At 43.6% G+C, this 26,724-nt stretch overlaps 1 long non-coding RNA gene and 3 other non-coding genes across 6 annotated transcripts in view; 3 read left to right on the top strand and 1 right to left on the bottom strand.

Annotated features, from left to right (window-relative positions):
- LOC118580894 overlaps positions 1 to 26,724 on the top strand; it is a 143,520-nt gene that overhangs the window by 5,883 nt on the left and 110,913 nt on the right. The gene's annotated exons all lie outside the window — the stretch shown is intronic.
- Trnac-gca lies at positions 5,357 to 5,428 on the top strand. Its single transcript has one exon. It is a non-coding gene; the product is annotated as a tRNA-Cys (tRNA).
- Positions 15,555 to 15,626, top strand: Trnac-gca. The gene has a single exon. It is a non-coding gene; the product is annotated as a tRNA-Cys (tRNA).
- Positions 25,960 to 26,031, bottom strand: Trnac-gca. The gene has a single exon. It is a non-coding gene; the product is annotated as a tRNA-Cys (tRNA).

The raw sequence follows: 26,724 nt of genomic DNA, 5'->3' as shown, positions 1-26,724 counted from the left end.
TCCTAAAACATACAAGTACAGTAGTCAAAAACAAGGATGGTCTTAGATAAAACACAGAAGGATGTGCTGAAACAGAGCTCAGAGCGCATTCATTCAAGAGAAAGGAAGGAAGTGCGGGCTTCTCACAAAGATGGGCAGAAATTCAAAGGCTGAGGCTAGACCCATTAGAAAAGAATCCTTTCTGTGTCTGTGTAGTTTGAATGTGAAATGTTCCCAAGGGTGAATTAATGTGATGGAGACTTGGTTCCTCCTACCCCCACCCCCAGCTAGTGAAACTATGTTGGGGGCAGTAAAAACTTCAAGAGGTGCGGCCTAGCTGAAGGAAGCAGGTTACTGAGGTACTTTAAAAATAGTTTTTAATTTTTGAAATTATAATTATATAATTTCTCTCCTTCCCTTTCCTTCTTTCAACACCTCCTATATACCCCCTTGCTCTCTCTCTCAAATTATAGCCTCCTTTTCTTTAATGGTATACACACACACACACACACACACACACACACACACACACACTTCTAAATATAACCTGCTCAGCCCATATTGTAGGCCAGCGTGTTTCAACTCTGGAAAGTATCCTGACTGTTGTTCAGGACTCAGGCAGCACCTTGAGCTTCTAGGACAGCTCTGGCAACTGGAGCTGCGGTGGGACTGCTCAGGCCTGGAGGGGAAGGTATCCTGACTGTTTGGGAGTCAGGCTATATACTGCAGTTGGGGTGCGGTGGGGGATGGTCTCCCTGCAGAATATAACAATGCCGCTCCTCTCCTGGAGAGCCACTACAGCTGAGCTTTGCTCAGCCCCCACTTAAGGAGGCTTTCCAGCAGAGCTCTGCTTCTTCTCCACGGGAGATGTTGCTTCTTTTGCTTCACTCTGCTAAAGGGAAAACCTCTGAAGAAATGTAGCAATCTCCTCCAGCTCTGGTGAAGAGAAGCTGTTACTTTCTCTGCTCCACTTTGCCCTAAGGGTTGTCTCAGCAAGGTTCTTCTGTTCAGTTCTACCTTGCTCAGCCCCCCAAGGGAATGTCTCTGCAAGTTTTTTTCTGCTCAGTTCACGAAGGGACCTCTTAGCAAGGTTCTTCTTCTCTGCACCAGCGAATGAAGATCTTCACACCTAAAACTCTTTTGAGAAAGGGATTTATTTGAGAAGGAGGAGTCCAGGAGAGTAGCTGCCTCTACCAGGGTGGGAAAGAACAGCCTGCAACTGAACAGGCAGGTGGTTTATATCTCTTGAGGGTGGAGTTTCTCCAAGGAGAAGATTTTCTGTCTAGGGATTTGTTTGTTTTTTTTCTGCTTAGGGATTGGTTAGTTTGGGCAGAGATGGCCTTGATTTCAGAGCCAAACTGTGTTTCTTTCACTGGCCTTTCTTAGCTTTTTAACTTTAGTTCTAAGGCCAAGGTATATTTCTTTCACTGGCTCTGATTCTAGGGACAAAGTGTGTTTCTTTGGTACTGGTTTCAGAGTCAGGGCATGTTTCTTTGGGCTTGGGGATAAAGTGTTTCTTTCTCTGGCTCAGGTCCCAGATCCAGGGTCCGTTTCTTCCCTATTTCTGGGCTCCAGGGTCAGGGTGGGTTTCTTTAGCCAGCCCCTTTCCCTACACATAAGATATCACTTGTATGTTATGGTTTCAGAGCTGACTATTCGGTACTGGATAACCACCTATGTGCTCTTCCGGAAGGAAGCCCGTTTCTCCCGCTCTCACCATTCCTTAGCTGCCTGTAGTTCTTTGTCTCGGGTTGAGGCCTGGTGAGTTTCCCCCTAACATGTCATCTTGTCTGTTGGTGTCGTCCTTGTTCAGGGCTTGTTTAGGCAGCCACAGTGATGAGACTTCATATAACTTCACTGACATTTCTAGGAGACAAACTCTCACAGCCAACTTCCTGTTCCTCTGGCTTTTACTGTAGGCAGACTTTTCTGTCCTGCCAGTCAGTTCCCAAATAACCACACAGAGACTTAATATTGAAAGACCCCAGACCCCTGGGATACTTTTGTCTGCAGGAGGGCACCCCAGAAACCAAGATTCCAAACCAGCAGATGCAACACTCAAGACGAATGTATTCAGCACTGGCGCAAGTGGGCTCTCTGCCCTGGTCAGTCAGAGAGCCCTGAGCAGCGGTTACAAGCTTTTTAAAGGCAGAAACTACAAAATTAGCATAAGATACTAGGTGCCCCAGGTTTGGCCCAATTTAAAAATCATCATATATTTCAGCAATCATTTTGTTACTCGGGAAATTTTGTAACACGTTTTGTATTTGTAAACTGGTTGGCTCAGGGGAGATCTAGGGGGAGCGGTTACTCTGGAGGGGAGTTCCCATAGTTACAGGCTTGTGATTGGCTGACATTTGACCTACTTTGCTGGACTCGCCAGATGGTCCTTATCTTGGGTCCCATTTGGGGAATTTTTAAACAGAAACTTATTATTATTATTATTATTATTATTATTATTATTATTATTATTAATCTATAATTACAGACCTTGTCCCAAGGCCGACGTCTGGACTCTGAAACTTTTTACTTATTTCCAGGGAGAGGATAGGTCAGTGTCTAACGCAAGCAAGTTTACAGAAGCAAAGTCAGCAATTTGCAATTGTAAAATGTATCTATCTCTAATTTTTTTCTCAAATATTAATTATAAACACTTGCCCTATAGCTTTGGCTTGTTTTTAGCTAGCTCTTATGATTTAAATTAACCCATTACTATTTATCTATGTGCTGCCCTGAGGCTCATTTACCTCATCTATGAACTTTGCATGTTGCTCCTTCTGCATCTAACTCATGACTCTGGTGACTCCACCCTTGTTCTTCCCAGTGTCCTCTTAGTTTGTCTCTCCCACCTAACCTCTACCTGTCCAGCTATTGGCCAGTCAGCTTTTTTTTTTTAAATTAACCTATGAGAGTAATACATATTTACAGTGTACAAAGTCTGTTCACAGCATTTTACAATCTCAGCCTGCTCCCCTTCTGTAATGATCCCTGAGCCTTAGGTGCAAGAGTTGTGCTGTAGACATATCAGGTGGGACTGGACAGCACACAGTCTCTTGATCTCTGTATTTTGATCAGTTGTAGTTCTCTGTAATGGTCTCTGTCTGTTGCAAATAGAAGTTGTCTTGATGCAGGATGAGAACTGCACGTACTTGTGGGTTTAAGGATAAGTATTTAGAACATAGTCAGGGATTATGCTAGTTTAGTAAAGTAGCATTTATAGGTTCTCTTATGAGATCCGTGGCTTCTCTGGCCCCAGGTAGTTGGCTAGGTTTCCAGTAACAGGAATAAGTTCCCTTTTGTTGAGCTGGCTGTAAGTACATTTAAAGAGCTGTTGGTTATTGCCACTGTTGTACTTTTAGAGTTATTGTGCCATGCTGGTCATTATTCATAGATGTCATAGGTAGGTAGGACTATTGGTTGCTTCCATCCCTTGGAAGCTTGCATAGTGCCTTCTAGTAAAAGCAAGCCTTTCATCTTTCCAATGGTTTCTCTCAGGTATTTGTCACAGTGACAAAAAAATGATACAGACAAATGGTTAATGGCAAAGGCAGTTTGCTGAGCCCTGGGGAAACTGAGGTAGCTGAGGAAGGTGGAGCTGTCCAACAAAGGGAACCGGCAGTTGGGCCCATATAGAAAGGAAAGAAGCCTATGAATCCAGACCTCTGCCTCACACTACCTACTAAAGGCAGTTCTGAAACAAAGTGGCAGTCAACCCAACAAGGTTTAAGGGAGTAATACAGGAAATTTAAAAAGAGATGCTTAAATTGAACAAAGAGTACACATTACCATAAAGAAAAAGGTCGGTTAAGGCAGCCATCTTAAAATGACTTCACATCACGAGTAGGCACCATTAAGAGAAAGTAGTTCTAGTAGTTCTGGTGTTCTATTGCACAGCTGGGTGACTACAGATAAAACCATCTTCAGGGCTGGGACATGGCTCAGAGAGCACCGATTGCTCTCCCAGAGGACCTGAGTTCAATTCCCAGCACCTACATGGTAGCTCACAACTGTCTGTAACTCTAGTTCTATGGGATCCAATGCCCTCTTCTGGCCTCTATGGGCATCACACACACACACACACACACACACACACACACACACACACACGTTGCACAGACACATATACAGGCAAAACATTTCTATACATAAAATAATATAAATTTTAAAAATGTTTCTTTTATTCCTCAAAAGCCAGGAGCCTGTAGCATTGTACAGGCTCCAATTTAAAATTGCAAACACAGGTCCTGAACACATCAGTCAGCTTCTCCTGGGTTCCCACTCATCAGGGGTGACACAGGCTGTAGCTTTACTTACTGTGCCCATCTGTGGGGCTTGAGGTTGTGCCCTAGGAAGCACTTCTCACAGTGCTGCTGTGCTGGACCCCGAGCTGTCTACTGCTCAGCCCTCAGACTGCAGCCTTCCTCCGCCTGCCCCTGCTTCCATGGGGTTCTTTGAACTTTTACAGCCTTAGAGGTCCTTTCCACAGTGCTTGGCAGTGTGTCCTGTTGCTGATGGGTGAGAGCCAGTAATTTCAATGGCCCCATAGAATTCCATGCAGAAGGCAGCATCCCTCCATCTCTCAGGCTGGGCAAGCAGAGGAGAGGCTTTTGGGTCATCTCATGAGAAGGTGGCTAGGATGCCAAGGGAGGCCTATGGGTAGAAGAAGACATTTCCTTCCTTAAGAAAAAAAGATGGAGAGAGGTGCACGGGGGCGGGGGGGACAGGGAATGGTATAAGGGAAGAACATTGTTTTCTAGATGGGATAGGGCTTTGCCCACTGGCCGTCAGATCTGAGTTAGATGCGACTCATTGCTGGTAGCATTTCTGGCCTTGATCTATATATGCTACTATCTGTCCTTTTGCAAGCTGGGAGATCCCAAATCTGCCTTTGACTGTTTCTTTAAGGAGCTCATTGTCCATCACATTTATCTGTTTTAGCTGAAGAGGAAACTGGAGAGGCCCTCATGTGTCCTAGTCTGCAGTTGTGTAGGAAGTGCCATGGACTCTGTGTATTGGCGCAGGTGGGTCAGGCTTGACTTTGCCATCTGTGTGGCAGGACAGATACTTCAGTCCTATAGTTGCTGTTTATAGGTCTCCATCATGGTGGGCTCTGGCTTTGACTCTAAAGACCATTTGAGCAGACAGGTCTATGCTTCTCTAGGTAGTAGCTGGTCCTAGGGGTTTGTGGAGATGACACAGCTGTAGACTTCCAGGGGAGTGACCCTGTCTTTTGGTACACAGCAGAAGATAGGCTTCCTTTAACTCGGGATTGGTGCGCCTGAGATCTCCATCCTGTAATGTCAATAAATAGGTTACAAGGGCTATGGGTGTGACTCTAGGAGTAGAAGATGTTAATTAGACTCCATGTGAGTAGAAGGGGGGTATAGCTCAGGGGTAGAGCATTTGACTGCAGATCAAGAGGTCCCTGGTTCAAATCCAGGTGCCCCCTGGTTTTTTTGTGTGTTGGGGGTAGGTACCCACTTTGCTTTTTAAGACATGGTCTCCTACTGCACCTGGAGTTTACTGGTTGACTGTATGGACACCCCATCCTCCTTCCTTGAACCTCCACTAGACTGGGTGGCCAGCAAGCTGCCTCACCAATCCCCCCAGCTCCATTCTCTCTGTCTTTGTCCTCCTGTGACTGTCTCCCAGTGCTGGGACGCTATGCCTTTCCACGTTTTTTTGTTTTTTGTTTTTTGGTTGTTTTTTTTTTTCCCATGGGGGCTAGAGATTTGAGCTCAGATTTTAGTGCTCACAGGGCAGGGCACCTTTCCCACTGAGCTGTCTTCAAAGCCCCACCACTAGCTCTAGCCAGTGAAATTGATGCTGGAATTTCAAGTTCTTCTTCCTTAGCAGACACTAGGATACATTTTCTTTTTTTCAGAGCCAGTACATGGTGAGGCTTTAATGTGGTGGTTTTGAACCCCAAATACACATTAGGAGCACCTCAGGAGTCTATAAAAGTTTCTTTTCCCAGGCCTCACCCAGACCAATTAAATCAGAATATCCTGAGTGGGACCCACACACCACAAAAGCTTCCCAGTGGTCTCCAGACCACAGAGGTGAGAAACAGCACTGCAGCCTTCCTGGATGCCTCTGCAGCCCGTGCCATTCAACACCCGTGTTCTTAACCTTTGCAGGCAACAGCATCTGGGATGCCTATACCCGCAACCGCGATAACCAGACCACACCAGCATCTTCCAGGGACAATTGCTTCCTCAGCCCTTTTCCTTTTCTTGATCCTTCTTTTCTCTCCACTAATTCTCCTGGGAAAGGGTGGAATTGGTCTTCTGATCTTCATTTGAAGTGGCCTGGATTCTCTCTTCTAACCAGGTTTTTTAAAAAACATAAAAGGTCTTATTTTGTGTTGTACCTTATGTCTTTGTAAAGAGGAGATATTCTTATTCTTTAACATTTTTTTCTTGACTTTGGTTCTTTTTTTTTTTTTTCTTTAAGCAACTGTGTTAGTTATTCCCATTTGGAATACCCTGCAGCTGTGCATGTCAGAGCTTGTGACTTGCCTTCTGCTCCATTGATGGTGAGTAACAGCATATCTACATAGCACTTTTAGAAAACAACACAATGGGCTTCACCCATGGGCTTCCTTGGCACTCAAATGAACAAACATGTCCATTAATTTGCATATACTGGTTCCTTATAAAACACAACACACTTGTATAGAGAAGCTACTTAATAATCAACTAAACTAAGAATAAGGTTTTAAAAATATTTATTTCTTTTATTTTGTGAGCATTTTGCTTGCATGTATGTATGTGTGCCACAACAGTAACTTGTGCCCAGGTTGGTCAGAAGAGGGTGTCAGATCCCCTGGAACTGGAGTTACAGATAGTTGTGAGCTATAATGTGGGTACTGGGAACTGAACCTGGGTCTTCTGCAAGAGCAACAAGTGCTTTTAACAATTGAGCCATCTCTTTAGACCCATCTATAAGCTTTTGAAAGTTTGGACCTATCCAGGCATGGTGATGAATTCCTTAAATCCCAGCACTTGAGAGGCAGAGGCAGAGGCAGGCTGATCTCTATGAGTTTGAGGCCAGCCTGGTCTACATAGTGAGTTACAGGCAAGGCAGGGATACAGAGATAGACCTTTAAAATATTAAACCAATAAACAAATGTGGTTCTATGTTCTAGAACTAATAGAAAGCAGTGTGGGCCAGTGTGCACAGCTAACTGGATGCCACAATGATGCTGGTCTTTTCTTTCTTTCTTTCTTTCTTTCTTTCTTTCTTTCTTTCTTCCTTTCTCTCTTTCTTTCTTCCTTTCTTTCCTTCTTTTAAAGATTTATTTATTTATTTTATGTATCTGTGTGTACACCTGCACTTCAGAAGAGGGCACCTAATCTCATTACAGATGGTTGTGAGCCACCATGTGGGTGTTGGGAATTGAACTCAGGACCTCTGGAAGAGCACCCAGTGCTCTTAACCTCTGAGTCATCTCTCCAGCCCTCAGATGCTGGTCTTTTCTTAATCACAGCTGACTTCTTAAGATACAGCTGACTATAACCACAGATCCTTAAATTCAAAATATCACATAAATGGCCCTGAGAGAGTCTTTGCTTGCTTCTGAAACTTCACAAGTCTGGCCTCTGTTGTTTGCATGTCTCTCAGCAGAACTGTCTTCTAAGCTCCCACAGTGGGGCTGGGGGGAAGCCGCAAACTGGCTTGCTTTCTTGCTCCTACTCTGCTAGCTTTCTTGTATATTCTGGGCCTCCTGCCTGGAGAGTATGCCCCTCAGTGAGCTGGACCCTCCTGTGTCAATTAGCCTTCAATAAAATGCCCCACAGACATTCCCAAAGGCCAATGTGATTGATGCACTCTCCCACCAGAGACTCCCTCAGGTAATTTTGGGCTGTGCTGAGTTCATAAAGACAGATTTATGTTTGTTTGGTCTGAATAGCTTGTGATAATTTAGTTCTCATTAAGAATAAGACAGTTTCACAGATAATGTCACCTTGTGTTTTGTTAAACAGACATTACTCTGGGGAAATATATGGTATGTTGCTTAGAGGTTAGATGTCTAGATTTCAAAACTTTACACTAAACATTTATGTATTATAAGAAATTACAGTAATACTTTGGTTAGTCTGAATGTTTTCATTGAAATAAATTTTGACTGTGACAAATGAAATAAAACAAAACAAAACCAAAAATGGGTGAGATAGGTGATGTGCAAAGAAGGTTTCTGGGGCTCAATGGAAGAACAGGGCTACATGGAGGAGAAGGACCAAGAGACACTGTCTTTCTTTGGGGCAACATTTTTATACTATTAGAACTTTCTGAGAGTTAGGACAAAGTTCATGTGGGTGTGGGTTCTGAGTGTGGTTTGCAATGTGACTCAAAAGGTATTTATTAGGCACTTCCAGAATGACAGGGGGCATAGCTCCATAGCTCAGGTAGAACATTTGACTACAGGACAAAAGGTCCTAGTTCAGCTCCAGATACTCTCCGAGGAAGGTTGGGTTAGTGTCCTGCAGTAAATTACCAGTGCATCCTCAGCTCGATTCATTTTATCTCTGGGTTGAGGGGCCCTTACAGTGGATGGTGGGAAGGAAACAGTCAGAATAGACAGGAAGGAGTCTAGTCTATCTTGATTGGGGCAATTGAATGTTCCAGAGCTAGAAATATGGTTTTAGAACATGATCATGTTTTCATTGTTGTTTTATTTGATTGAGACAGGGTCTCACTATGTAGCTATGGATGTCCTAGAACTCACTGTGTAGACCAGGCTGACCTTGAACTCATAGAGATTCACATGCCTCTGCCTCCCAGGTGCTGTGATTAAAGGTGAGTGCCACTATGTCCAGCCAAGATCATGTTCTAAGCTTAGTCTTTCTTCAGGTGTACAACATAGAAGTGCAGACTAAAAATGGAAATTGTTTGGTTTTAGCGCCCTACATACACACAGTGCTTCTTCAGGTTGCCTCATGTCATTGTCCAGGTCAACCGGCACTAATAGAAAGTGCTAGGGGAGAAATAGAGGCAGACTAGGCAGGGAGGCGGTCAGTCTAATCATCCATTGAGCTGGAGCAGTGGAATGTTCCAGAATCAGTAATGTAGCTCTAGAACATGATCATGTTACTAAGCATCATGTGAACTTAGGCAAGCTTGCTGTCATGGTCTTTCCTTTCAGGGATACAACATAAAAGTGCAGACTAAAATAAATGTTTCCAAATGTGTCTGAGTTTCAGAATGATCTGAGTGACTTGTACAGATTCCCGGATCCCATCTCCAGACTTCCTGATTTGTTAGGTCCAAACTGGGGCCTGAGAAGTTTAACTTTTATTTCATTCTTTTGCATCGCTGAGACACCACATGATCTCCTGGGATAACAAATTTAGCATCCACTTTTGAATTAGAATCACCCACCATGCATTGTTATCAGTCTGAGTTTTCTACCTATTGCATGGATTTGATAAGTAAATGTTCACGCAAGTTAAAGCAAAGCAACATCATTTTCCCATACAGCACTCTGTGATTCATGGTGAGCAGGTATCCCAGGGTTCAGGAAACTTGCTCAGAGCAGACAGACTCTCACTTAGGCATGCTCCACATTATATCACAGAGGCAGTAGCCCATCAGCCCTCTACTCCAGGACTGTCCCTGTGGGGTTTGGGATCACTGAGCACTGTAGGATGTACTGTTCTAGGAAGAATGGAAGCAAAGTCCAAGATGTTCCAGATAGTTCCTTGTCATCTGAGGGTGGTGCATCTGCAGCTGACTGTACAATTAGTCAGAACTATAAGCAAGGAAGAAGGAAAGATTGTGTCATCTAAGGCTGTCAGGGCACTTGTCTTGCATCACTGGCTCATTCTGAATGCATTACTGTTCAGAATAGCCTTACTGCCTCTTCAAGTGAATGTCTTTGTCGTGGCAGGGTGCTGGTTAGGAGGACATTGGGGTTTGGTGAAGTCGATGAGTAGGGTGGGTTCGATTTATAATGGAGCCATTCCTACAGAGGGACAGAAGAGACACACACATTGATGCCACTTATGAGAAACAACTGAACATGTGCCCAGGTGCAGATGAAGCAGTCAGTGACTCAAATCTATGTGCCTTCAACCCCTTTAGCATTTTACTTGTGGAAATTCCATTTACCTTGGAATTCCAAGATGTTGGTGTTCTTCTGCGAGGGAAGAGGAGGGAGCAGATCATTCATAAGCTTGTTAGGAAGCTTCCCAGCTTCTGGTGGCTGTGGGTGAGCTCCTCCCGGGATGGATCTGTCCCTCCCGAGTGCTGATCCTCTCTCTCTCTCTCTCTCTCTCTCTCTCTCTCTCTCTCTCTCTCTCCCTCCCTCCCTCCCTCCCTCCCTTCCTCCCTCTCTGTGGGTAGTCTTTTCTCAACACTCATAGGCACCATCTTTGGATTAATAGGAACATTAACGCTGAATTCCCGTTCACAAGGACATCTTAGCCTATGGCTGTGTCTGAAGCAGAACACATGGCTGCAGTCTCCACACCTGAGCTTTCCATAGAGAACTAAAAACAAAAAGACGAGGGGGTTTGAAGTAGCACCAGGAGTCCTGCGAAGTTGCTGTCACCTAGGGGACCCACAAGGCACTTTGAGACAGAAGGCTTGTAACCACCCTCTGCAACTGCAGTCAGCCCTGAGTTCTTGAACAGACTCTGTAATATGTGTGATGGCTTCCTCATCAGTTTGCCCAGATGTGGAACTGCACGAACACACACTTTTGGGCATGTCTGTAGGAATGTTTCCTGAAAGGTTTAACTGAAGAGGCATGTATGTGGACTCATCCCAAGGGCTTGGGCCCAAGACTGACTCAACAGTAGAAAATGAGGTGAGCACCATTATTCAGCTGTTTTTGCTTCCTGACTGGATACAATGTGGCCATCTGTCTCATATTGCTGCTGCCATGTCTGGCCCCTCCTGGTGAATGCACTTAGTACCCCTGAGTTGTGAGCTAAAATGAATTCTCCCTCCATTGATTTGCTCCCTGTCAGGTATTTGGTCACAACACCAAGGAAAGTAGGTAATCTAGGCAACTGGTACCGAGGCATGGGGCTGTGGTGAGCTCGACCATAAGCGTCTTGGGCCTTTGGAACTGGTTTGCAGGAGGAATGTAGAAGAGTTTGGAGATGTGGTCTAGAGAAGCCCTATGATGCTGTAAGCAGGGATCCGTGGGCCATTTCAGTGGGAGTTGAGGAGGTCTGAATCCTGAGAATAATGCAAAGAGGGAAGCCCAGGTTCCAGGGCAGTTCAGGAGAGCAGAGATTCTATCATAAACTGGGCTAGTGGCTTTTCATTGTGGCAAATAATCTGGTTTTGCTCCGTGTCACTCTGTGTCTTGAGAACTTGAGTGAGGCTGAATTAAAAAGCAATGAACTTATCTGGTGGAAGAAATTTTAAGGTGAATGGGATTCAAGTTGGGTCATGTCACTGTTCATTGCTATCATCCAGATGAACAGTAAGAGAGCAGCAAGTGGGACAGAGAAACAAAACGTGCAGTTTGTTAGAAAAGAAGTGTGGTGGGATTTAAAATTGCAGATGGGTCGAGTGGAAAAGCAGTGGATAGACATTAGCACCACTGAGAAGAGCAGCGTGTTCTGCACAGAGACAACGGGACAGGTACTCTGAGTGCCAGACCCCACTGCACAGGCTTCAGATTGGGCAAATGCAAACTCATTTCAAAGCAAAGAGCCTGAACTGAAAATGATATCTGTGGTTTCTTGCCTAGAAGCAACTGTGTAGGGAAGTATTTTCTCACGTGTATCCTGGGAGGCACACAGAGGCTGGAGCAACTTGTGGTCCAAACAGACTACACCTGAGGCTGTCAGCTTGGAAGCATGGCTAATGTGGTACTGGTTTTGCAGGCATGAGGGATGCAAAAATTAGGTAGGTGATCATTTAAGCTTGCACCAAGGTTCCAGAAAGCTGTTGGGGCAGTCAATGTATGGTAGGGTTGGAGTCTCTGTAAGGAGGCCCTTAGACATCATTATATAAAGCTGGGAAACTGGGGCTGGAGATGGCTCAGCAGTTAAAAATACTGGCTGCTCTTGGTGAGGCCCCAGGTTGGATTTATAGCACCACATGGCAGCTCACAACCACCTGTAACTCTAGTTTCAGGGGATCCAATGCCATCTTCTGTGGGCACCATATGCATATGGCACACAGACATACGTGTAGGTAAACATTCATACATTTAAAATAAAATAAACCTTTAAAAAGTTAACCCTGGGAAATTAACGTTTAAATTACAGCGAAGACCCTGGGGTATAGAGAAGTAAGACTTATGGAATGACCACTCAGGAAAGCTGCAGGCTGAGACTGGAGCCACCCAAGACAGAGCTTGTATATGCTTCAGGGAGCAGAGCTGGGAATATAATGCTGCCAGGAATGTTGGAGCATAGGTGACCACCATGAGCCCCACACCAGAAATGGAGCTGAAGGTGTTTCCCTGTTGGGCTTCAGTCTTGCTTGGGTCCAGTCTTTCTTTGCTGCACCCCCATCCCTCCCTTTTGGAACAGGAATGCTTATGCTGTCTGTTGTGTGTGGTGGTTTGAGGGAGAATGGCCCCCTAGGCTCGTATATTTGAATGTTTGGTCCACAGTTGGTAAAAGAGTTTGGAAAAGATTAGGAGTTGTGGTCTTGTTGGAGGAGGTGTGTCACTGGGTGTGGGCGTGGAGGTTTCAAAAGCCCACACCATTCCCTGTTAGCTCTCTGTCTCTATCTCATGCTTGTGGATTGAAATATATGCTCTTAGCTACTGCTCCAGTACCATACCTGTGTGTCTGCTGCCATGCTTTTCACCATGATGATCATAGACTAGCCATGATACCATGAGCCCCCAATTAAATATTTCCTTTTATAAATCGCCTTGGTCATGGTGTGTCTTCACAGCAATAGAACAGTAACATTGCATATTGGAAGTATATAACCTTATTGGTGGTTAAGAAATACCTTGCTTCTCAGAAGAAACTTTGGGCTTTTGTGCAGTGTTGAGATTGTTAAGGCTTTGGGCACTGACTAACACTGTTGTGCATTATGACAGAAGCATGAGACTTTAGGAACCAGGGGTGGAGGGTAAAGTTCATAAGGGTGCAGTGTAGTACTTAATCTTGATTGTCAGCTTGACTAGATCTGAAATCACCATCGAAACACAACTCTAGATGTATCTATGAGGGTGTTTAAAATATGAGGTTGTCACTAGCTTCCAGGAAAGCAAAGGCTCTACCCAAAATCTTAGCCCTACTTAACACCATCTATATAATCCATGATATTATTACCTAATCATCATGATAGAAATATAGAAGACAATTCAAACAAAAGTTGAGATAGAAATACACTTGAAAAACGAGTATAGCAGAAGGCACACGACTTACAATCCTTATATATGAAAGTGAGTCAGTTACTGATTTCAAGACTATTAAATGAGACAGATCAGAGAACGGTGATTTGATTTAACGGCACAGAGACAGACAGGAAGATACAGCCAGAATGGATCCATCTTAGAAGCAGGAAACCTACATATAAAAAAAGGGCTTTTTTTTTCTTGGTAGGCTTTACAAACAACATTTGACCTCTAAATACACTTGTGCAAGATCCCTTGATAAAAGCACCACCACATTACCTTATATACTGTTCTGTCTGTTGCTGTGAGGAGACACACAATCAAGGCTGTGTATAAAAGGAAGCATTGATTGGGTGCTTGCTTGCAGTTTCAGAGGGTTACTCCATGATGACCGCTAAGGAACGTGGCAGCTGGCAGGAAGACATGGCACTGAGAACTCACATGATCCCTAAGTAGAAGGCAGAGAGACTGATACTGGGCCTGCCTCAGGAACTTGAAACCTCAAAGCACCCCCCTCCCCCAGTAACACACTTCATGCAACTCCTCCTAATCCTGCCCAAAGAGTTTCAATAACTGGAGACCAAACATTCAAATATTTGAACCCACAGGAGCCGTTCTTACTGAAATAACCACACATGACAGATTAAAACTGTCCATGACTTTGGGAAAGATTTGAAAGGCAAGATAGTGCCCATAGCTTCAGCATTACCTAGTTCTACAACAGAGGACCTGTCTTCCTGCTCTGCTGTCTTCCTTATACTTCTCAGAGCTCCTCAATGACCCACTCAGGCCTGAAGACACATCTTCACCATCTAACCAGCAACCACCCTCAGAGGCTAACACACCAATCATCCATGCTCTGGAGAGATGTCAGCACATGCAGGTAGCACATATGTCTCAAAACACATTAGAGAGAGTCTGTTTACACCAAGGACTTGTACTGCTAAAGAAGTCATACAGGTAAATTGAAAAACCCTTCTAAGAGCCAATGTTCCCCTGTTTCCATCTGAGCTGTGTCCACAGGCTGAGAAACGTGTGTGTGTGTGTGTGTGTGTGTGTGTGTGTGTGTGTGTGTGTGTGTGTGTATGTGGTGACATAGAACATGGGCAGAGTTGAGGCACTGGGGACAGGAGAGGGACCTGTCTGGGCTGAGTTTGTGGAGGCAGACTGCAGTGCTAGTGCAAAAAAAATTATTTTGAAACAAGTAAAAACTAGAAGTGGTAGGAATGTTGGGTTTGAAGATGAAAGGCACTTCATAAACATTTCTAACATGGGGAACAGGGCATAGTTCAGGGGTAGAACATTTGAGTGCAGATCAAGAGGTACCTGGTTCAAATCCAGGTGCCCCTTGCCATAAGTTTACTTCTTTATCATTTTATCTATGGAGTTATCATACACACTCAGTCCTATGTTTCTTCTGTTTATTCCACTTATGGTCATCAGCAGAGCTGGGAGCTATAGTCCACCCTTCATGTGGATAAATGGCTGCCTCCCATCTCTTGCCAGAAGCTCCATATCCCTCCTACTCTTAATAAATGTCTCTGTTCTTCCTGCACATACCTAGTTTCTCTGCTTTTGATGGGTTCTTAAAAAGAAGGCAAGGACTATGGTGGAGAGTTCTGGTTTTTACAGGCACAGGAACCATAGAACAGCCAGTGTTCAGGGACCAGAAAGAAAAGCCAGACAATAAATTATCTCCCTCCAAGGCTGTCTGTAAACATGTGTTGAGAACTAAGGAGGCAAATCCCAGAACCAGGCTGTCTGTGTAGAGTGAATATTTCCAACATGAGCTTCTTCCCCTTCCAGAGCCCACTGCTCACTTGCCTCATCCTCTAACGCTAAAGCCTGGCTCTGCTGCTGTACCAGAAGAGAGGGATCCTCCAGTGTTGTTGCTAACAGTGCTGGCTAGGGCACTGGGAGAAGCTCTGAGAGGCAGCCATTCTGTCTTCAGGGAAGGAGGAGAAGGGTGTCTGGGGGCCCAGGTGGAAGGCACTTGGCCAGCTCAGGAGCTAACCCAGGACAGCAGTGTGAATGGCTCAGGTCTGCATTTCCTCCTGCTCCTCTCCATTTCCTTGGCTGATGGTGCTGATGAAGGATGGACCTGGAAAGCTGCAGAGCTGAGGAAGGCATCTCACCAGTCAGGTCTGGCTGCTTCTGCAGAGTATGTCTGAGAGGATCTGTAATTTACCTTTATAGTCAGACTATCTCACCACACAGATGAAATTTATTAACTGGGTACACTGGTACCAGTGGGGGTATAGCTCAGGGGTAGAGCATTTGACTGCAGATCAAGAGGTCCCTGGTTCAAATCCAGGTGCCCCCTTATTTATGTTGGATTCTGGTTACTGACTTACCAGGTTCATCTTAGAGAGGTCACCCATGGAGTTAGAAAGTCTTCATTGCTGGAGTTTCTAGAAGCAATGCTTCTGTGCCCCATTTACATCTGTGGGTTCCATTCTCAGTGACACTATGATAACCCACTGGCCAAAGGCTGGAACCCACAAAGTGCATTAGTACAATGCACACAGCTGACCTCTGACCTTTGCTGAGTCCTTTCTACTTTCTTATTCTTTCCCTCATCCTCACTGGGATAGCAAGTTTTAACAGTCAATTTGATACAGTGTATCATCACATGGAAATAAAGTCTCAATGAAGAACACAGGGTCTACATCAGGTTGGCCTGTGTTCCTGTCAGTTGGAGATAGTCTTGATGATTAAGATAATTGATGTATGAAGACACAGCACTGTTCCCTAGGCAGGGATCCTGGATCGTGTGAGTGCAGAAAGTGTGCTCAGCACTAACAAGTATGTGTGCCCTTATTTTTCTCTGCTGTTAATGGTAGATGTGATGTGACTAACAGCTTAAAGTCCCTGCTGCCTTGACTCCCCTGAAATAAGGGACTGTATCCTGAAATTGAGAGCTAACACAAACTCTTTCCCACACTTGCCTCTTGCCTGGGCATTTGATCACAGCAGCAGAAATGAGGCTAGAACATGCCTTCCTCCAGTGTCTCCTCTTAATGAGCAATGGGCTCAGTGTGGTCCAGAGCTGCCCATTGAGTGATGGACTGCATTCTGAATTTCAGGACTCTACTGGCAGGCTGAGATGGGGTGGGGGAGGGTCAGAATCTGGGGCTGTGCCAGCATGGACAAACACTACCCGTGGGCAAAGACTAGGAGGTACAGGACATCAACAGAGGTTTCTGGACTTTTTAGTCACTAACTCACTACAGTCATGTGTTGAAGAGATGCCAGCAGAGTAGTGCTCTCTGATCAGGAAGGTGAATTGTTCCTTTTGTAAGTCTGGCAGCATTAGGATGTCACCCAAACTGGGTTGTCTTGTTGGCTTCCAAAGCACAGGAGCTGCAGGGTGCTCACTGCTGGAGAGATGGGGAGGGAGCCCTTGAGCATGGGTGGAAAGGCTGCTGTGATGACCCACAAGGCATAGAAATGTATACTTTAGCTTGGCGGTGGTGGTGGACAAGTTTAATCCCAGCACTTAGGAGGCAGAGCTAGGCAGATCTCTGTGAGTTCAAGGCCAGCCTGGTCTACAGAAGGAGATCCAGGACAGGCACCAAAACTACACAGAGAAACCCTGTCTCCAAAAAACCAAACATATATATTTGAACCTACAGAGCTGGAGGATATTTCAGAGTAAGTATCTGTGTGAGCGATATATGACAAGCTGCTTTTGCCACAGATTCTATGAGAAGTGTTTGACCGCCTGGTTATGAAGAGAGTTCTGAGGCAAAGGCAGATAGTTGGGAAAGTGAAGCTGATGTCTCTTCATGGCAGGAGGCCTTGACTAAATCAGCGCAACGTAGGAAGAGAACCCAAGAGTCTTCCAGTTACAGAATCCTTGGCTGTGTGGCTTGGATCCCCCTTGTGAAGACTGATTTGGTTAAAGTGATACACAGGAAATTCTCTTAGATGAGAAAGAGCATCCACAAAAATAAAGATTGTCCCACAAAAGCCCCATGTGTCCAGAAACATACCACTGACTGAGCTGCATTGTGACCATGGCTTTTGAAAAATGGGATGAAATTCTTTGGACCCACCAGAGCTGTGGGAGCTCTGTTGACAAGTATGATTGACATACCGCTCAAGTACTGACTGAGGAGAAGGCAGAGTCTCTGGCTTGTTATAGGAATTCAGATTATGATTCCTGGTGGAAAAGAACCTTTGAGATAAATGAGGGGTCTCTGGGGGACTGAGTGGGCTTTAATAAAATGTACCTATATTATGGGATGCACAGGCATGGCAAACAAGGTGAAATACCAAGGAAACTCTCTCAAGCCAGGGGAGTACAACCCATAATAGAATGTTTGACTGCAGCCTAAGGTTCTGGGTTCAAATCCAGATGCTTCCAACTGCTGTTTCCCTTCATTTGAAAGCCTAAATTTGGCATCTCTCATTAGTGTTCTGCTTACTAATCACCTCCAACACTGTCCCTCCTAGGACGCTGTCAGTGTCTTTTGGGAACATCAGATATCAATCACAAGTGAGGTCCCATCCATGGTTAATGACCCGTGTCTATTTCAGAAGTTCTTCATTAGTTGTTCCATAACCTTACATTGTGGAGGGATGTCCTGAATCAGAGGCTGTCCAGGAATCTGGTGCAGTCAGCAGGTCGGTGTGTCCCACTCTCCACACTGTGCAGCACCAACATGTCCTTCAGTTTTTCTTAATTTTGTGTCTATGGTTGTTTTTCCTGTAGGTGTGTCTGTACTACACATGGCTGCCTGGTGCCCAAGCAGCACAGAGAGCATGTCAGACCTTGTGGAGCTGGAGTTAGACACTGTTGTGAGCTGTCAAGTGGGTGAGAGGAATCACCCCTGGGTCCTCTGCAAAAGCAGCATGTATGTGTAAGCATTGAGCCCTGGCTCCAGCATCCAGCCCTTCAGTCCTGTCTCCCTGTTCCTTCCTTCAGTTTTGTCTCTTCTTGGTGGACATTTCTCCTACATTCGTTTCTTTTTTCTTTCTTTTCTTTTGCATAAGAGTTTTTTTTTAATTCATTTTACATACCAACCACAGATTCCCCTGTCCCCCCTCCTCCCACCCCTCAGCCTTCCCCTCAATCCACTCCCCATTCCCACCTCCTCCAAGGCAAGGTCTCCCCTGGGGATTCAGCCCAGCCTGGTACATTCAGTTGAGGCAGGTCCAGGCCCCTCCTCCCTGCACCATAGGTGAGCAAAGTTTCTCACAGTAGGCACTAGTCTCCAAAAAGCCAGCTCATGAACCAAGGACAGGTCCCAGTTCCACTGCCTGGGGGCCTTTATACAGTTCAAGCTAAACAACTGTCTCACTTATCCAGAGGGCCTAGTCTAGTACCATGGGGGCTCCTCAGCTGTTGGTGAACAGTTCATGCGTTTCCACTAGTTTGGCTAGTTGTCTCTGACTTTCACTCATGATCTCCATATCCGTTTCTCATAGAATCCCTCCTCTCTCTCATCAATTGGACTCCTGGAGCTCCACCTGGGACTGAGCCATGGCTCTCTGCATCTGCTTCCATCAGTCACTGGATGAGGGTTCTATGGTGACAGTTAGGGTGTTCAGCCATCCGATCACCAGAGTAGGCCAGCACAGGCACCCTCTCGACTGTTGCTGGTAGTCTACAGTGGAGTCATCCTTGTGGGTTCCTGAGAACCTCTCTAGCATTCTGCTACTCCCTATTCCCATGGTGTCTTTATTTATCATGATATCTCTTTCTTTGCTCTCCTACTCTGTTCCTATTCTAGCTTGAACTTCCCCTTAGCTCTCATCTCCCATCCTTTAACCTCCATTACCTCCCCTCACCCCCAGGTTGTTCCTTTAGATCTCATCCATTTCCCCATCTCTGGGCAATCCATGTGTCCTTCCTAGGGTCCTCCTTACGAGCTAGCTTCCCTGGAGCTGTGGGTTGCAGTCTGGTTATCCTTTGCTTTATATCTAGTATCCACTTATGAGTGAGTACATACCAAGTTTATCCTTCTGAGTCTGGGTTACCTCACTCAGGATGATATTGTCTAGTTCCATCCATTTGCCTGCAAACCTCATTATGTCATTGTTTTTCTCTGCTGAATAGTACTCCATTGTGTATATATGCCACATTTTAAAAAAATCTATTCTTCAGTTGAGGGGCATCTAGGTTGTGTACAGGTTCTGGCTATTACAAATAATACTGTTATGAACATAATTGAGCATGTGTCCTTGTGGTATGATTGACAGTTCCTTAGGTATGTGCCCAAGAGTGGTATACTTGGGTCTTGATGTAGATTGATTCTCAGTTTTCTGAGAAACCACCATACTGATTTTCAAAGTGGCTGTACAAGTTTGTATTCCCACCAACAGCAGAGTATCCACATCCTCTCCAACATAAGTTGTCTTCAGTGTTTTTTATCTTAGCCATTCTGACAGGTATAAGATGGTATCTCAGAGTCATTTTGATTTGCATTTCACTGATGACTAAGGATGATGAGCAATTTCTTAAATGACTTTCGACAATTTGAGATTCTTGCTTTGAGAATTCTCTGTTTATCTGTAGCCTATTTTTTAAATTGAACTGTTTGGTATTATGATGTCTAGTTTCTTGAGATCTTTATATATTTTGGAGATCAACCCTCTGTCAGATGTGGGGTTGGTGAAGATCTTTTCTGTAGTTAGTGTTTTCCTGTCTGGCCCAGTCAGGACAAATCTCTCTTACCCGCCAGTCCCACAGTCACTCAGACCCAACCAAGAAAGCACACAGAAATTTACATTGTTTAGAAACTGTATGGCCGTGGCAGGCTTCTTGTTATCTACTTCTCTCTTAAATTAACCCATTTCTGTTAGTCTATACTTTGCCACATGGCTTGTGGCTTACCAGTGTCTTTACATGTTGCTTTTCATGGCGGCGGCTGGCGGTGTCTCTCTCCGGCCTTCTACTTCCCAGAATTCTCTTCTCTCTTGTCCCGCCTATACTTCCTGCCTGGCCACTGGCCAATCAGAACTTTATTTACATAGAGCGATATTCACAGCACTTCCCCTTTTCTTTTTTTTTTTTTTTAAGGAAGGTTTTAACTTTTACATAGTACAATTACATATAACAAAACAATTATCAAGCAAGAATTACAGTTACAATATTAAAGAAGATATCCTATCTATCTTATATTTGTGAGTCTAAGGTTTTATATCTAACTTATCTTTTATCATAACTAAGGAAATTATAACTATCTAGCCTTCAACCACATCAAAGACCTCAGAAGGATTTAATATTACCTGAGAACCGGGAGAAGGATGCAAGCGTTTTTCGGGAGTCTTGCAAGAGTAGACAGAGACAGCTGGCATCCTGGACAGTCACCTAATGTTACTTTGTAAAGTAGGGGCATTTGTCTTCAGCCCACAGGGCTAGAGTCTCTTGGTCACTTCTCTCAGTGTCCTGTAGAATGTCTGGCAGTTTCCTCTGCGAAGCAGGAACCTGAAGGACCATTTTGTCAAGCAAAGTTTAGTGGTCACCTTTCTATGGGTACTGCATGTCCAGTCGATCAAGCAGTCCAGGCAAGAAGTTTCTTGCCCAATTGGCTATTTTTGTCAAGGTGAAGTCAGGGTTCATAATGCCTCCAGAGGTTGCTTTATTGTACAGGATTCTTTTGGTTTTTTGTTTTTCCATATGATGTAGAGTGTTATTCTTTCCAGGTCTGTGTTAGGATTTTGATGGAGATCGCATTGAATCTGTAGATTGCTTTTGGTAAGATTACCAGTTTTACTATGTTAATCTTACCTATCCATGAGCATGGGAGATCTTTCCATTTTCTTTCTTCAGAGACTTAAAGTTATTGTCATACAGGTACTTCACTTGCTTAGTTAGAGTTACCCCAAGTTATTTTATATTATTTGTGGCTATTACAAAAGGTGATGTTTCTCTAATTTCTTTCTCAGCCCTTTTATCGTTTGTATATAGGAGGGCTACTGATTTTTTTTTTGAGTTAATCTTGTATTCTGCCACATTACTGAAGGAGTTTATCAGCTGTAGGAGTTCCCTGGTGGAATTTTTGGGATCACTTATGTACACAATCATATCATCTGCAAATACTGAAAGTTTGACTTCTTCCTTTACCAATTTCTATCCCCTTGATCTCTTTTTGTTGTCTTATTGCTCTATATAGAACTTCAAGTACTATAATGAATAAATATGGGGAGAACAGATAGCCTTGTGTTGTTCCTGATTTTAGTGGAATTGCTTTGAGTTTCTTTCCATTTAATTTGATGTTGGCTGTTGGCTGTTGGCTTGCTGTAAATTGCCTTTATTATGTTTAGGTATGTTCCTTGTATTCCTGATCTCTCTAGGACCTTTATCACGAAGAGGTGTTGAATTTTGTCAAAGGCTTTTTCAGCATCTAGTGATATGATTGTTTGGTTTTTTTTCATTCAGTTTGTTTATATGGTGGATTACATTGACAGATTTTCATAGTTGAACCATCCTTGCATCCCTGGGATGAAGCTTACTTGATCATGGTGGGTAATTTTTTTGATGTGTTCTTGGATTTGATTTGCCAATATTTTATTGAATATTTTTGCATCAATGTTCATGAGGGACATTGGTCTGTAGTTCTCTTTCTTTGTTGCATCTTTGTGTGGTTTGGGTATCAAGGTAACTGTAGCTTCATAAAAAGAGTTTGGTAATATTCCTTCTGTTTCTATTGTGTGGAACAATTTGAAGAGTATTAGAATTAGCTCTTCTTTGAAAATCTGGTAGAATTCTGTATTGAAACCATCTGGTCCTGGGCTTTTTTGGTTGGGAGACTTTTAATGACTGTTTGTATTTCCTTAGGGGTTATAGGCCTATTTAAATAGTCTATCTGGTCTTGATTTAACATTGGTATGTGGTACTTATCCAGAAAATTGTTCATTTCTTTCAGATTTTCCAATTTTGTGGAGTGCAGGTTTTTGAAGTATGACCTGATGATTCTCTGGATTTCCTCATTTTCTGTTCTTATATCTCCCTTTTCTTTTCTGATTTTGTTGATTTGGATGATTTCTCTCTGCCTTTTGGTTAATTTGGATAAGGGCTTGTCTATCTTGTTTATTCTTTTCAAAGAACCAACTCTTTGATTATTGATTCTTTGTATTGTTCTCTTTGTTTCTATTTTATTGATTTCAGCCCTCAATTTGATTATTTCCTGGCATCTATTCCTCCTGGGTGAGTTGCTTCTTCTTCTTCTTGAGCTTTCAGATGTGCTGTTATGCCACTAGTGTGAGACTTCTCCAACTTCTTTACGTGGGGATTTAGTGCTATGAATTTTCATCTTAGCACTGCTTTCATAATGTCCCATAAGTTTGGGTATGTTGTACTTTGATTTTCATTGAATTCTAGAAAATCTTTAATTTCTTCATTATTTCTTCCTTGACCCATTGGTGATTCATTTGGTCATTGTTCAGTTTCCATGAGATTGTAGGCTTTCTGCAGATTTTATTGTTGTTGAAATCTAACTTTAAGCCATGGTGGTCTGATAAAATCAGGAGCTTAGTCCAACATTTTTTTTTTTTTTTTTAGCTGAGGATCGATCCCAGGGCCTTGTGCTTGCTAGGCAAGTGCTCTACCACTGAGCTAGATCCCCAACCCCTAACTTTTTTGTATCTGTTGAGATTTGTTTTGTGACCAAGCATTTGGTCAACTTTAGAGAAGGTTCCATGGGGTGCTGAGAAGAAGATATATACTTTGGTGTTAGGGTGGAATGTTCTGTAGATTTCTATTAAATTCATTTGAGTCATAACTTCTGTTAGGTCCCTTATTTCTCTGTTATGTTTCAGTCTGGGAGATCTACCCAGTGGTGAGAGTGGGGTGTTGAAATCTCCCACTACTAGTGTATGGGGTTTGATATATGATTTAAGCTTTAGTAATGTTTCCGTTATAAATGTGGGCACTCTTGTATTTGGGGCATAAATGTTCAGAATTGAGACTTCATCTTGGTGGATTTTCCCTGTGATAAGTATGTAATGTCCTTTCCAATCTCTTTCAATTGATTTTAGTTTGAAGTCTATTTTGTTAGGTATTAGGATAACTACAACAGCTTGCTTCTTAAGTCTGTTTGATTGGAAAGTCTTTTCCCAGCCTTTTATTCTGAGGTAGTACCTGTCTTTAAAGTTGAAGTGTGTTTCTTGTATGCAGCAGAAGGATGGATCCTGTTTTCATATCCATTCTATCAGCCTATGTCTTTTTATAGGCAAATTGAGACCATTGATGTTAATGGATATTAATGACCAGTGATTGGTAATTCTGTTATTTTTTTGTTAGTAGTGTTGTGTGTTTCTCTTCTTTGGTATTTGTTGGTGTGGTATTATGTATTGCCTGTGTTTTCATGGGTGTATCTAACTTCCTTAGGTTGGATTTTCCTTCTAGTGCTTTCTGTAGGGCTAGATTTGTGGATAGGTATTGTTTAAATCTAGTTTTATCATGGAATATTTTGTTTACTCCATCTATGGTGATTGAGAGTTTTGCTGGGTATAATAATCTGGGTTGGCATCCATGGTTTCTTAGTGTCTGTATAATGTCTGTCCAGGAACTTCTGGCTTTCATAGTCTCCATTGAGAAGTTTGGTGTTATTCTGATGGGCCTGCCTTTATATGTTACTTGGCCATTTTCCTTTGCAGCTCTTAATATTTTTTCTTTATTCTGTATGTTTAGTGGTTTGATTATTATGTGGGAAGAGGTCTTTTTTTTTATCCAGTCAATTTGGTGTTCTGTAAGCTTCTTGTATTTTCAAAGGCATTTTTTTCTTTAAGTTGGGAAAGTTTTCTTCCATGATTTTGTTGACTATATTTTCTGTGCCTTTGAGTTGGTCTTCTCCTTCTTCTATCCCTATTATTCTTAGGTTTGGTCTTTGCATGGTTTCCCAGACTTTCTGGACATTTTGTATTATGACTTTTTTGGCTTTAGTGTCTTCTTTGACTGATGAATCTATTTCCTCTATTGTATCTTCAATGCCAGAGATTCTCTCTTCCATCTCTTGCACTTTGTTGCTTATGCTTGCATCTGTAGTTGCTATTCGTTTACTCAGGTTTTCCATTTCCAGCCTCTTCTTTATTGTGTCTTCTTTATTGCCTCTATTTCAATTTCAAATCTTGGACTGTTTCGTTCACATGTTCAATTGCTTCTTCTTTGCTTTCTTTATGGGATTTATTGATTTCTTCCATTATTTTTTATCTGTTCATCAAATTCATTAAGGGTGGTTTTCATTTCCTCTTTAGAGGCCTCTATCATCTTGTTAAAGTCAATTTTAAGGTCTATTCTTCTGCTTCTCCTCCTTTGGGATATTCAGGTCTTGCTGATGTAGCACCACTAGGTTCTGATGGTGCCATATTGGTCTTTATGTTGTTGACTGTATTTTTGCACTGGCGTCTACCCATCTCTTCCTCCACTGTGTGCAAGTGGTGTCTGTGTCCGAGGGAGCTTCTTTTGTCTGATTGATATTCTTGGTCTAATGGGAGCTCTTGGTCTAATCCAGGTTCTTGGTCCAATCAGTGCTGATAGATTTGTGTCTCAGGGAGCAGATCTTAGTCCAATGAGCACCAGTGGGCTCCGTCTCAGGGAGCAGCTATTCCCAATTGGTGCAGGGTGGGACCTGTTTTCAGTTCCCAATCCATGCAGGTTGGGCTTATATCTCTGGTTTTCACTGGTGTTACAGGGGGCTGTTTTCTCGGCAAGAAACAGCTGTGAGGAAGTTTGGGGGAAGAAGAAGCTGGCTGGTCCCTGGTTCTCCAATGGCTTGGGGGAGGGGCACAGAATGTGCCCTCAGGGGGCCTAGTCCAGAGATGGGGCCTTACCTGTTCCCAATCGGTGCAAGTTGGGCTTGTGTCTCTTGTTTTCACTGGTTTCACATGGGGCCAGTTTCTGTTTTCTCTTCAGCCTACAAATCCTCTGTCCAAGCATTAAAAGTCCCCAGTGATATGTGACAAAATGACTCTACTTATCGCCTCAAAAACTAGAACAAAGATGACCTTCTCCCTCATCCTGGTCACTGTAGCCTACCAGAATACCCTCTACTTCACACAGAGTGTGGGGAGAAGGCTCAGATGTTTGGGATTCACCCCATAGAGGGCATGGATGTGTCACCACCCATCTGCTTGCTGAGCAGTATAAGGTGTCTGCCAGCTGGCTATGTGTGTACCTTGAGTCCCACATTTTCAGGTGACCAAGTCTTCATTTATATTTGCAAGACAGAGTGAGTTCTCTAATCCTAGTCCATGGTGGTTTCAGTAGAAAGAACCAGTATCTGGTTCTCGAACCATCTGCTGCCAGCCACCACCATGAGAAGATGTTAAGATACCAGTAAGCCAAGAGCCACGTGGCAACTTATAGATTAATAGAAATGGGTTAATTTAAGATGTAAGAACTTAATAGCTAGAAGCCTGAGCCATTAGGCCAAACAGTTTAAATAATATAACCATCTGTGTGTTTATTTTATAAGTGGGCTGTCGGACTGCTGGGCCTTGGTAGAACCCGTAGAGAAAACTGTAGCTACAACATGAGTGTGACCTGGGTGGGTCTCACAGTGAGTTCTGTACTAGCTTCTCTCAGAGAGGAGAACAGGGAACAGGCCTGAGCAGAATACAGAGCACAGGGAACACAGTGCATTAGTTGGCTCTGTGTTCACCAATACTTTGTATTTGGTCTCTTGTATCTAAAAGAGACACTAGGAAGGGGGCACCCGGATTTGAACCAGGGACCTCTTGATCTGCAGTCAAATGCTCTACCCCTGAGCTATGCCCCCATCTGCTATCTATCTATCTATATATATATATATATATAAAATAAACGTCCCTGAACCTGTGTGTTCACTCCCTGACACGTATACTTGCTAGTACTCTGCTATCATCTGCTTTCTCCCATGAGACCCAGCCCTGAGCCAACTGCACACCTGTGTGTCACCTCCTTGTGACCAGCCCCCCCCCATCCTAGTTCACAGCTGAGACAGAAGCACTAATGCTGGGAAACCTGCATTCAGCTCATCCTCCACACCTATCTGGAGAAGCCAAGCTCAAGGCTTGGGTGTTAAGCAATTTGTAGTTTCTGGGGAGGGATAATAGTTTCCTCTAAGAGTATGGCACCTGGTACGTTGCTTATGTTCCAGTGGATGGCCCCACACCCAGGAGCATGTGCATAGCACACATTGGAGGAGTCAACGCTGAGGGTGTAAATGTTGGAAGGGTCTATTAGAGCCTTTAAAGCAGGATTTGAAGGTGAATATGGTCAATTGGGTTATATGAAAGTCTCAAAAATTAATGAAAATAATTGTAAAGAAATATGATTTGTCCTCAGCAAGGGGTCTGTACCATCAGGTTGTAGAAAGCAACCAATAATAGTCTTGGAAATATCTGGTAATGTTTTTTGCAGGAGGTTCCATAGGACCCCTTTGGCCACCAATTGAACAAGATATAACCCATTCTTGGCTTTGGAGGTTTTA

This window comes from Onychomys torridus, chromosome 3 (genome assembly GCF_903995425.1).
Source record: "Onychomys torridus chromosome 3, mOncTor1.1, whole genome shotgun sequence".
In the NCBI taxonomy this organism is placed as follows: domain Eukaryota; kingdom Metazoa; phylum Chordata; class Mammalia; order Rodentia; family Cricetidae; genus Onychomys; species Onychomys torridus.
The sequence above is the reverse complement of the archived record's forward strand: the minus strand, read 5'-3'. Positions and strand labels throughout refer to the sequence as shown.